The 10,561-nt window shown below is 47.2% G+C and overlaps 1 long non-coding RNA gene across 6 annotated transcripts in view; it reads left to right on the forward strand.

Moving 5' to 3' along the window:
* The first annotated feature begins 379 nt into the window (after positions 1-379).
* The window catches only part of LOC138164913 (uncharacterized), a 113,297-nt gene continuing 103,115 nt past the window's right edge, over positions 380-10,561 (forward strand). For 3 of the 6 annotated variants that reach the window (XR_011169226.1, XR_011169227.1, XR_011169225.1), the window contains exons 1-2: positions 658-1,054; positions 8,928-8,998. This is a non-coding gene — a long non-coding RNA (uncharacterized lncRNA). Of the gene's footprint in view, positions 1,055-8,927; positions 8,999-10,561 lie in introns of all 6 variants that reach the window. The other 3 variants (XR_011169228.1, XR_011169223.1, XR_011169224.1) reach the window with 3 other exon arrangements.

A 10,561-nucleotide genomic window follows, 5' to 3' on the forward strand; every position in this document is an offset into this window, starting at 1 on the left:
CTGCTCTTCGGGGAACCTCTGGTAGCCATTTTCTCGAGTGATTTTGGTTTTTGTCAAGGAAACAAATGAAATGCTTGCCCCCCTAGGTGATGGGTCCCCCTATGCCCCCCTACTTTGCTCTGCATACCCCAAGCCCACTCCTGCCCAGCCCACAAGTTGGGGGGGGGGGCGGGAGGAAAAGCGCAGGTACCAAAAGCAGCCAATCGATAGGCATCCCGCGTGCCGCTCCCGACGCCCCTGCCCTTCCCTTGCCCCCTGCCACCTCGGTCAGCGCGAGAGCAATCCGGGCTCTCGGCCCCACTCTGGTCCTTCTCCGCCCGCGCTGCAGCCGACAGCGCGTCAGAGCCCCCCTCCCCACCTACTCCTTTGCTGCAGTGTAAGCTCGCCCGCAGCAGTTGAAGGAAGCAGGCGAAAACACTGGCGCGCTGAAAGATGGGCCCGCAGCAGTGGCCCGGGCTTCGGCCTTGGTCAGTCTGGTCGTGCTGTCACTTTAAATGGTCTACACGCGCGTCCACACGCACACGGAGACACACGGGCAGACACCCGCGCGCTCGCCCCCTCCCCATAGCTGCATGGGCATTCCACACGTGTGTGCGGGCTCGCCCGGCCGTGGCATGCCTGCGGCAGTAGTTACTGTGTATGGGGGGGAGGGGAGGGCCCTGTCCCCCCGCCCAACCCTACCCTCTCCTCCAGCACCCCGACCCACCGCCCCACCCTCAGCCTTTGCTGTGGGACCCGAGCCGGCGACGCAGCCCGAGGAGAAATAAAGTCTGAACAAAGCTAGACTGCGCGACAGTCACGTCTCAGGGAAACTGAGTGGCGGAGCGCAGCCTCCAGAAGGAATCCGATCACTTACAAGTCAAACAAAGCCCGCTTTCCGGTTGTTGAGTTTATTTATTTATTTTTTTAAGACGGGGAGAAATGCGCACTTTCGGTTCAGCTAGGCTAACTGTCTACTTCGCCAAGGCGCACGCATGTGGAGAGGAGCCGGCGGCTGCTGCGATTGCTAGGGGAAGGACGTGCGGTGAAGACATTCCCGGGGAAACGTCTGCAAGTAAGGAAGGCGTAAGACGGCCTCTGCTATATTATGTGTTGTATGCCAAGCATGGAGTGCGTGCCCGGGTTCTTGGTCAAAATGTCTCTGCTCGGTGAGCGGGAGTAGCGCGGGGCCAAAAACCCAAAACCCAAGCCCCATAATGGGAGCCAGGACTACTGGATTTGTGGCCTAGCTCTGCCCCTACACAGTTGTGTGACCTTGGGCCAGTCACTTCCTCTCTCTTGGGGTGCGGTTTCCTCCTCCTTCCAATGAGGGGGTTGGGATCTCGGGTGGTATCCAGCTCGTACATTGTCTGATTCTAGGCTGGTTCTGAGGAATCGAGGTTCTAGAGTTCTCCGTGGCTGTAAATACTCATCAATGCCCTTAGAATTAGCTCCCAGGTGGTTGTAGCATTCAGGAAAGTACCTGCTGGAAAGGGTTGTTATTGGCTTGGACCGATTGATTCCGCATGGAACGCTATTTGAGGAGGACGATCACCCAATCTGCTTATCACATGATGGGAGAAGGGGGTGGGAACCCGACTTCCTTAAAGGTAACGTCCGGGATTTTCGAGCAGGAGATTCAGAAACACTCTAGGTTTGTAATGTTCCCGTTTATTTGACAAGTTACAGGCTCTGTCTCCTTAGGAGGAGTCAAGACTCAAGTCTGATCGTTGAGGAAGACGATTTGGAGAGAGGAAAAAAAAATTCCTTGCGAGGGAAATATTAATGAATGAATTAATGAAAAAATTATTTAGCATTTACTACGTGCTAAGCGTTGTGCTAAGCTTTGGGGGATAGAAACAGGAAATTGAGAATTCCTGGATCTTAAAGGGGGTCAACACTCTCTTGGGGGAAGAATGGATCAGATTATCTGGTTAATTTCGAAGTTCTCTGCTTCGTCTGTGTGGACACTCTCCAAGGGCAGGGCCCAGGTTGGGAGACAGCAGTGTCCGAACTACAGGTCCCATACTGCACCCTAGACACACGAATTGCAGACCAGATCAGCCTAAGGGAGGTTTTATCAGTCTGTCGGCTGACTTCCGTGATGGTACTCTAAAGCCCACAGACTCTACTCAGCTAGGTGATTCATACCAGACCCCAATGTTTCCTAACCCAAATCAATCAGTCTGACCCTTAATCAGCTACTAAAAGGGGAAGGTGGGGAATTCAGTAGAATCAGGGCTGATGTTTTATTTAGTCCAATCCTGCTCAACTAGGATGCATGTTCTTTTCAAGAAAGAGGGAAAGAGAAAAATCTTTGAAGAAACTATTCTAAAATATTGGGTTCCTTAAATGAAGCTAGCTTATAACTATGTCTTTTTTTCTTGCTGTCCACCCTCTCTCCAATCCATTCTGTTCTTCTTTAAAGAGCTCAAGGCAGGATGAATACAGTTTGGTCCCAAACCTCTTTTTTGCGCTATCTCATATCTAGTCAGGAATGGTTTAATGAAAAATAAATGGAATTCTGGGTTTGGTTTTGTAGAACATTCTGAGTCCTCTCCTTGCCTCATTCCTGTTCTGGAACCTGGGCCTCAGTTTCTTCATCCACAAAATAAAGACCTGTGCCTGGATGATCTCTAAGGCCCTTTCTATATTATTCCCCTCCTAGCTTGATGAAAAGAGGAATGTGTATGGCAGGGATGGGTTTGAGTGAAGGAGCTATAATGCCTAAGGATTCCACTCCAGGGCTCTATTTGGGAGGTATGGGAGGGGGAACAATGTGGTTTTTATAGAAGTGTGCATATTAGGTATTCCAATATTGAGTCAGGCAGGGACCTTCTTCATGCTGAATACTGGAGCCCTGGAAAAGTTAGGTCATTGTCCCCTCCTTTTAAATCCACACAGCTTGCTAAAACTGCCTTTTCTTCCCTCAGCTGGATGCCAGAGGTGTTAGGAATGCCAGCCAGGTGCATCTCAGGCGGGGCTTCTCCCCTGCCAGGCCCAGGCAGGAGAAAAGGGAAGTTGGATGGTCTTATTCTTGCAGGCCAAAGATCGAGAGGGTTCTGGGTAGCACCAGATGCTGGTAGAAGCACCCATCTCTGACCAAAGCATCTTGTCTGGATCCTGAAGGTAATTTTTGATCCAAACACTACCAAAATAAAACATCATCCCTTGGTCAATCTAATTAACACAAGTACTAAATAAATCCCAAACCCTCAGTTCTATGCCCTCTATAGCAATCCCTTACCTGCTTCCTCTCCTTCCAACTTTGGGCTGTGTGTGGGCTATATTGAAATAGGAGGCATCCCAAAAAGGGCCTTCGAAAATATCCAGGACTGCAATGCACCCCCCCCACCACCTTAACGTGAAAGCAGTTGACCCGCTTTCTCAGCCGACAACTTCCCAAAGTTGAAACTCTGAAGAAGTTATTCTAATAACTTAGAACAGAGACTATATGCATGGGAATTAAGGAAGTCCTTTTTTTCTCCTCCCTGTCAAAATTCCCTTTCTATCTTCTCCCACCTACTCCCCCCACCCCTGCCCTTCTAAAAAATAAATAACTGGCCTAGTATAAATTTTTTGGCAAAATATCCTGAGACCTCCTATAGAAAGAAGTCTGGAGAGTATTTCATTGGCTCCTTTTAGTACAATGATTTCTCTCAGGCTCAGTGAGCTAAGTGATCAAACTAGCTTTCTTGTAAGGAAAATCCAGTAACAGAAAGTTCAGCAGCCATGTGGACTGTTGTTTCCACCCCTAGCTCCAACCCCTCCAATATGGACAATTGGGGTGAATTAGGGCCCTTTGAGAAAAGTGTTCTGAAAGAGAAGGGTGGGGGAGCTGGGGTCATGAGAACTGTGGGCTTTAGGCCTGAAGGTGATGACTGGGAGGATGTATTACCCTGCTAGGAAGGAAGAGCTGAGGAGAGAACCCAGAATCAAGTGGGGGAATATGCAGAGAGAGTGTTCCCCCTCTACCCTCCTGTGACCTTCCCCAGAAAAATCCTCTCATGAGAGCCCAAAGTAGGCACTGTTTCTTACTTTCATCTTGAAAGCTGCAAAATGTAATTCTTCTGCATGATCTTTCAGCAAGAGATGGTGAGACACAAAACACAGTAGTGTACTTTAAAAGAAAGGCTCTCTCTGACTCTCTCAACTTAGTAATGGCAACCAGTGAAGTGAGAAATTTTTCTCCCCTTCCCCCATTCCCTCCTCCTGTCCCCCACTCCATGTAGGAACCCTGGAAACTTGGCCAAGACTGGGCCTAGATCTAAACATTAATTTGTGATTAAACCAACTCAGCAAACTTCTTGCCAAACACATTTCCAGGGTGTCTTGTAAAAAACAGGGAGTAAGTTTGGGTTGATTTTTTTTAGCGCATTTCCGTGTATGCCTGATTATTATGACTTCTATTAATATTTTTAAAATCTGGTCATTTGAAAAACACTTTTCTGGGGAAGTGGATCCTATCCAATCCTTCTCTTGTCCCAAGCCCTCTCCAAAAGAGCACAGTTCTTTCAAGAAAAGGGTCTGCTTCACCACACACTTGTAGAGTTAATGAGATTGCAATATATCTCTAATTTTTAAGAAACTTTTCTCAGAAGTAGAGCCTCTGAGAGTGAATTTCCAGCAGTGCATGAAAAAGCAAATCCTCTTTCAAGGTAAGGCCCAGTTGAAGAAGGTGATCAACGATTACAAAAGGTGGGGGTCCCTTTCTAATTAATGACTAAACCACAGTTTTTAACTTCTGAACCGCAAAGTCTTGAGATTGTGGGGCTGTGAAGCCGGGGGATCGGGGTGACTGACTCACTGGAGGCCGGCAGAGACTATGAAAACAACAGACCAACAGACCTCCAGGGTTGCTGGGAGAAAGGCAAACTTTTCACCACTTTTAGGCAGCCAGACCAGACTTTCCCCAGGACCAGTCGCGCACACACGTGTTTTGTAACTGTCTGGGTTGGAGGGGGTGGGGAAGCTGGGAGTGCCCCTAGCAACCTCACACTTTGACACCGAATAACCATTCTGGAAAAAAACAACAGCAACAACTTTAGTCTCTAGCGGGTAGGATCGCCTCAGATCTCGGGAAGGTGTGTGCAGATACACATTCGTGGGTGGGTGCCCATTCTGGCTAGACACACGGGCTCTGAGAGCAAAAAAATCGTCCAGATTCTGTCCACATCCTCCCCAGGATGTCTGGATTTGGACACCCCACGGACCTGAAGCCTTAGCGCTCTCTCTGTTTACGTTTTGTGTGTTCGGTGTTAGAGGCACAGTTCGGGACGAGTTTGCGGTTTTCCAGCATCGCGGACGCACGGGTTTCATGGGGCTCTGAAAAGGCCGCGCAGCTGCAGAAATCGGGACAAAAAGTCGGTGGCCCGGGCAGGGGGGAAAGTTTGCAAAGAGAAGTTTGCAGAGATCACGAGAGAAATCTATTTACGGCTCTCTTTGTACCAACGATTACTGGGCTAAGCTATATCAGCCGCGGCGCTGGGGTTTCTTGCAGACTTTGAGACTAGTTTCAAATGTTTGCTCTAGGAAAGCAGGGTGTCTTCGCCACAACCCTCTTTCTCTTCTCTACATCACCTCTCCAGCCTAGTAACCCCGGCCGTCCGACGTTCCTGTCCCTCGTGGGGACACCACACTATTGTGGCGGTCTCTTATTATTCCTCTCCAGATCTACTCGCAAATTTCTTTCCAATTCCTCATGCGCCCCGACGCATGTCAGTTTTAGTTACAGGGGAGCCAGGAGCAATTGACTGGTTTTCACCCTAAAGAAGTGTGTAAAGGGGTGCGGAAGTCACATTTTATTTTCCTGCCGAATCTCGAATCTCCTGTCCTCTTTCCCCGGCACAATCTGATAGTTTCTTGGCACCGAGCAGCTGCATGAATGTAGGAAACACTGATGTATACGGTCTGTTATCTTTGCTTAACATCAGGGGGATTGCCTCAATATGCCATTTCTAGTTTGTTTTATGAAAGAAAGAAAGATAGGTAGAAAGAAATGGAGGAAGAAAAAAAAACAAAGAAAAAGTAAGAAACAAAGAGAAAGAAAAAAGAGAGGAAGGAGAAAAAAAGAAAGAAAAAAATGAAAGAAGAACAAGAAAGGAAAGACAGAGAAAAAAAGAAAGGGTAAGAAGCACCAAATGTACATGATCAATGAACCCCAGTACCAACTGCCTTTTCTTTCTGTCTCCACTCAGCTCCCGAAAGCAGGTTCTCTGTTCCTTAGTACACAGACATCCAGAGCTTTTGGAACACCCCAGCTCAACTAGTCTGCCTGTTAGAACCCCACCGACCCTACTAAGAAAAGTCCGGAGCAAAGAAAGTCCTCGGGCGGGTGGAGGAGGTCACTCCTTGTCGGTCGTGTGCCTTTAAAGCGAATTAGAACTTTTTCGAGAGATTGTATTTGTGAACGAGCCTTATTTATCCTAACGTTGGGACAGTTTCAAGCAATCTGAAGAAATAGGCAGTTGGAGACTTATCCGACTGATCCTTTCCTGTACATTAAGGGATTATATCTGGGCCTTGTGGGGGAAAAAAAAGTTAGCAGTCGGTTAATTTCTCTCTCCTACAGATCTCTTCTGTTTCTCTTTCTCCCTACTTCAAAATGGGGGTGATAGCCTCATCTTAATTTGAGTAGAAAGTTTCCAAAAGATGACAGTAGATGTAGGAAGCTAAGGTTGAAATAAAGCGAGTTGGGGCATCCCGCTCCCAGCTTTTCTTTCCTCAGCAGCTGTTCCCACCGGTTTGCTTACTGGAAACCTTAAAAAGCTTCTTGAAATGGATGAAAAGCTTTCATTCCAAGTGTTTTGTTTTTGGTTTTCAAAGAAAAGACACTGAGCTTTGCAACAATCTTTGCCTCTAAACGATGAACTTTGGGACATTTTATTGCCTTTGGGGACCAGGGAAAACTTTAGCTTCACAGAGTTTTATTTTTTAAAGAGAGGCGTCCGCTGGAGTTCTCTCTGACCGCTGTCAGTTTCATGGATAACAATTTCGAACTCTCCAAAGAAGCAAATGAAAATGTTCTGGACCAGGTTTCAGAACTGGGTAAAGAGCGGGGTGTAAGAGATTATCGCTAAAAGAAGAACTACGAGGTTAGTGTTTTTCCGTGCAGCTTTTTGATCTACCCATTTCTTTTACCTCGCTACCCGACCGTCAGAAGATGATTTTTTTTATTAACTATAGCAGAATGAAAACCTCTGCTTTCTGGGGTCCTTCCCACCCCCGATGAGCTGCTTCTTCTACACTGAGAGAAGCAAAACAGTTGTCTTCCTAGAGGTCACCTAAGCCGGGCTGCACTATTGGAAACTCTTAAGTTTTCCTTAATTCCCGAGACCGACGCACACACCTGGAACCACAGGCAAACCGCGGCTGCCGAAATTCCTGCAGCGGAGCCCACTATTGAAGGAGCTGCCTTGGGAAACCCAAACTACCCTTCCTCTGCTACTCCCTCCCCGGCTCCCTCTTCCCCGAACAAACACACTGCTCCCTTCCTCATTAGCTTCCCTGAATCTGGGGCAATAAAGTGTAAAAGAAACCAGTTCCTTCTTTCTTGTCTTCTTTCCCCCCAAGCCTTCTTCTGACTAGCTGGCTTTGAGTGAAAACTTACAATTTGCTTTCTCTCTGACCCTATCAAAAGAATGGATACTGTATGAAATGAAGTGTGAAAAGCACTTTATAAAACTTAAAACATGATGTTTCTTGTTACCTACATATATATGTATGCATAGTTATCTAGACCCATAATTTTATAGGGTTAGGGTACTCCATTTAAGCTATACTACCATATATAAGTGCCTGCTCTCCAGTTCACAGTGGCCCAAAGCACTATGACTTGTCCAGGGTCACCCTGTCAGTATGTGTCAAAGATGGGACTTGAAGCCAACCCAAGACATACTGTGGCTCTGGGTACAGCTGACACACTCCCTCTTGTCCTTCTCAGTCTTGCTGGTTGGGGTGCCAGCTGAAACTGATCATCAGGGGTGTCTGTTCCAGACTTTTTGTTGTTTTCTTTCCAATTTGGGGATTGGAATTGAGGAGGCCGGGCCTGAGTCTGTGCTTGGGTCCAGAAGAAGAGTGAGGGGAGCAGAAGTAGGGGTTCAGATGAGGGCTGCAGCTCATCTTCCCTCCTGATAAAGAACTCCTTCTTGTCCTGCAGGTGGCTTCTCCCTCAACAGTCCCTTGCCTCTCCCCTGCCAGGTCCTCAAAACCCTAAGTTGATTTTCAGTGTCTACTCTTGAATAAACCAAATGTCTTATAATTTATAGCTAGAAGGAACTTCAGTGGCCAACTAAAACCAAATTTGAGTCTTAGACATGGCAGGCACTGGTGTGTAGTAGAGAGACTACTGGGCTTCCAATGATCATTCTGATACAAGCTTAGGAGACCAAAGGCACACTTTTTTGGGCCTCAGTTTTCTTCTATGTAAAATGGAACTCAATAATACCTAGAGTAGCCACCTTCCTGGGTTGTTGTGAGGCTCAAATAAAAGAATGTTTCTAAAGAGTTTTATGAGCCTTACATATGAATGTCAAAAGTATTTACTATTTTCTGGGCACCATACCAGGCACTGGAAATGCAAATACAAAAATTAGCGACAATCCTTTCCATCAAGAAACTTACAATCTAATAGAGGAAAGAACTCATAGAGTTACATCATCCTGGGCAAGTGGCTTAACCCCTGTTGGCCTCACTTTCCTCATCGACAAAATGGGGAAAATAATTGCACCCACTTCCCATGGTTGTTGTGAAGATCACGTTTAAAGTGAGTTGTCAGCCTTAAAACTAGGGAAATGGGAACTGATAGCCAGGGAGGCCTGCTTTGGACAATCAGTCATATCAAGGGCAGCTTTTAAGAATCTCCAGTAATTAGAAAATTCTGCCTTACATTTGCCTCATAAATTTATTTGAGATCACAGAATACTTAGTCCTACCTCTTCATTTTACAGGTGGGAAAACCGAGGCTGGAAGAGGTTGAGTGACTTGCCCAGAGCCCAAGTCTGATCATCTGCAAGTCAAGGTTAGAGACCACCTCCTTCCTTTGCCTATCTGCCCAGAGCATTCTTGTCCCTCCTGCGAAGCATCTTCCCCTCTGCGTCCCCCAGGTGCTGCCAGCTGGGGTGGGGGTGGAGGGCTGGGGCCACATAGGATGGATCGCTTTAATGGGCTCTCCAGTTGCTTGGGCTCCCTGATTAAAAGCACGAAGGGAAGGAAGGAAGGAAGGACCAAGTTAACCAGGTTGAACAGAGAGCGCAAGTCGAAGCCAACCCTGGAGCCCCGGACTGATCTTGCGGCAGTGAATGAACCAGGGCGCCACCTACAGGCAGATTTCAGGTAGCATCCCAGAGAAAGGCACCTCTTCTCTTTGCCTTAAGGGCCGGGTTTCAGAACTGGACTGGTGCCCGGTGGTTTTCCCTAAGCCTGTGGCTTCTGTTTCTGCCTGGAGAACAGGGCCTGATGGCTGCAGCTGGGATATTGAGGTTGAGGGGGAGGGGCGCGCGCTCGCGTGGTGTGTGTAAGGGGGAGGGAAAGAAAGGAGAGAGAGAGAGACAAGAGGAGACAGAGACAGAGAGAAACAGAGGCAGAGACAGAAAGAGAGCTATTTGGATATGGTGTTAAGCAAGTAGGGCCAGCAGGCTGTATTGTCTAGTGGGAAGCACTCTGCATGTGGAGCCAGGGGATAGAGGTGAAAATCCTAGGTCTTCTACCTTTCATTCCATGTCCCTGAACAAGTTGCTTAACCCTTTCCAGGCCTGTCTACAGTTCTCAGGTTCCTTCCTCCTCTAGTTCTGTTGCCTGAATGGGATTTTGGTTGACAGGATCTGGTTTCTGAAAATGTTGGTTGGTCTTTGAAATACTGAACATACCACTTTTGGAATTAGAAACCTTGGGTTGTCCTGGCCCTGCTAGCAATAATTATAAGTGCAGTAATAGCTGTCATTTATGTATGGTCTTGGAAAGCAATTAGGAATTTACTTCAAGCTTTACCAGGCACTTTCTCTCCACAATCTCCTTTGAGCCTTCCAATGTAGTGAGAAAGGCACTATAGGTAGTGTTATTTCCTTTTTTATCAATGAGGAAACTGAGGCTGAGAGATTGGATGAATTCCACAGTCATCTGTCCATGACAGCTTGCTGTGATACACTGGCTAAGGCTCTAGTCTTGCATATAGTAGGGACTTTCATAAGTATTTATTGAATGGTCTTAACCCTTCAGATGCTCAATTTCCCCTTCTGTAAAATGGAGATAATATTCACTCTTGTTTGCCTGGCAAGGTTGATAGGAGAATACAAGTCAGTGGCCAAGTCCTGTTCATTGCAGACCCGCTTCTCTCAGATGCCTTTCCTTTTTTCCATGATGAGGGCCACCTCCCTAGTTCCAGCCCTCATCATCTCTCCCATGTTGAGAGTGATTCATTTTGTCTTTCTATTCCATCCTTCTCCCTTCCCAACTGACCCTCCCTGTAGGGGTCAAAGTAATTTTCCTGGTGCGCAGATCATACCATGTAACTACAATACTTTGTAACATTCAGTGGCTCCTTATTACTTCTCTGATTCCCTACAGATTCTGATTTCAGCCCGCC

Source organism: Petaurus breviceps, unplaced genomic scaffold (assembly GCF_028583685.1).
Source record: "Petaurus breviceps papuanus isolate PSGF00001 unplaced genomic scaffold, PetGlider_PUasm1.0 207, whole genome shotgun sequence".
NCBI classification, from domain to species: domain Eukaryota; kingdom Metazoa; phylum Chordata; class Mammalia; order Diprotodontia; family Petauridae; genus Petaurus; species Petaurus breviceps.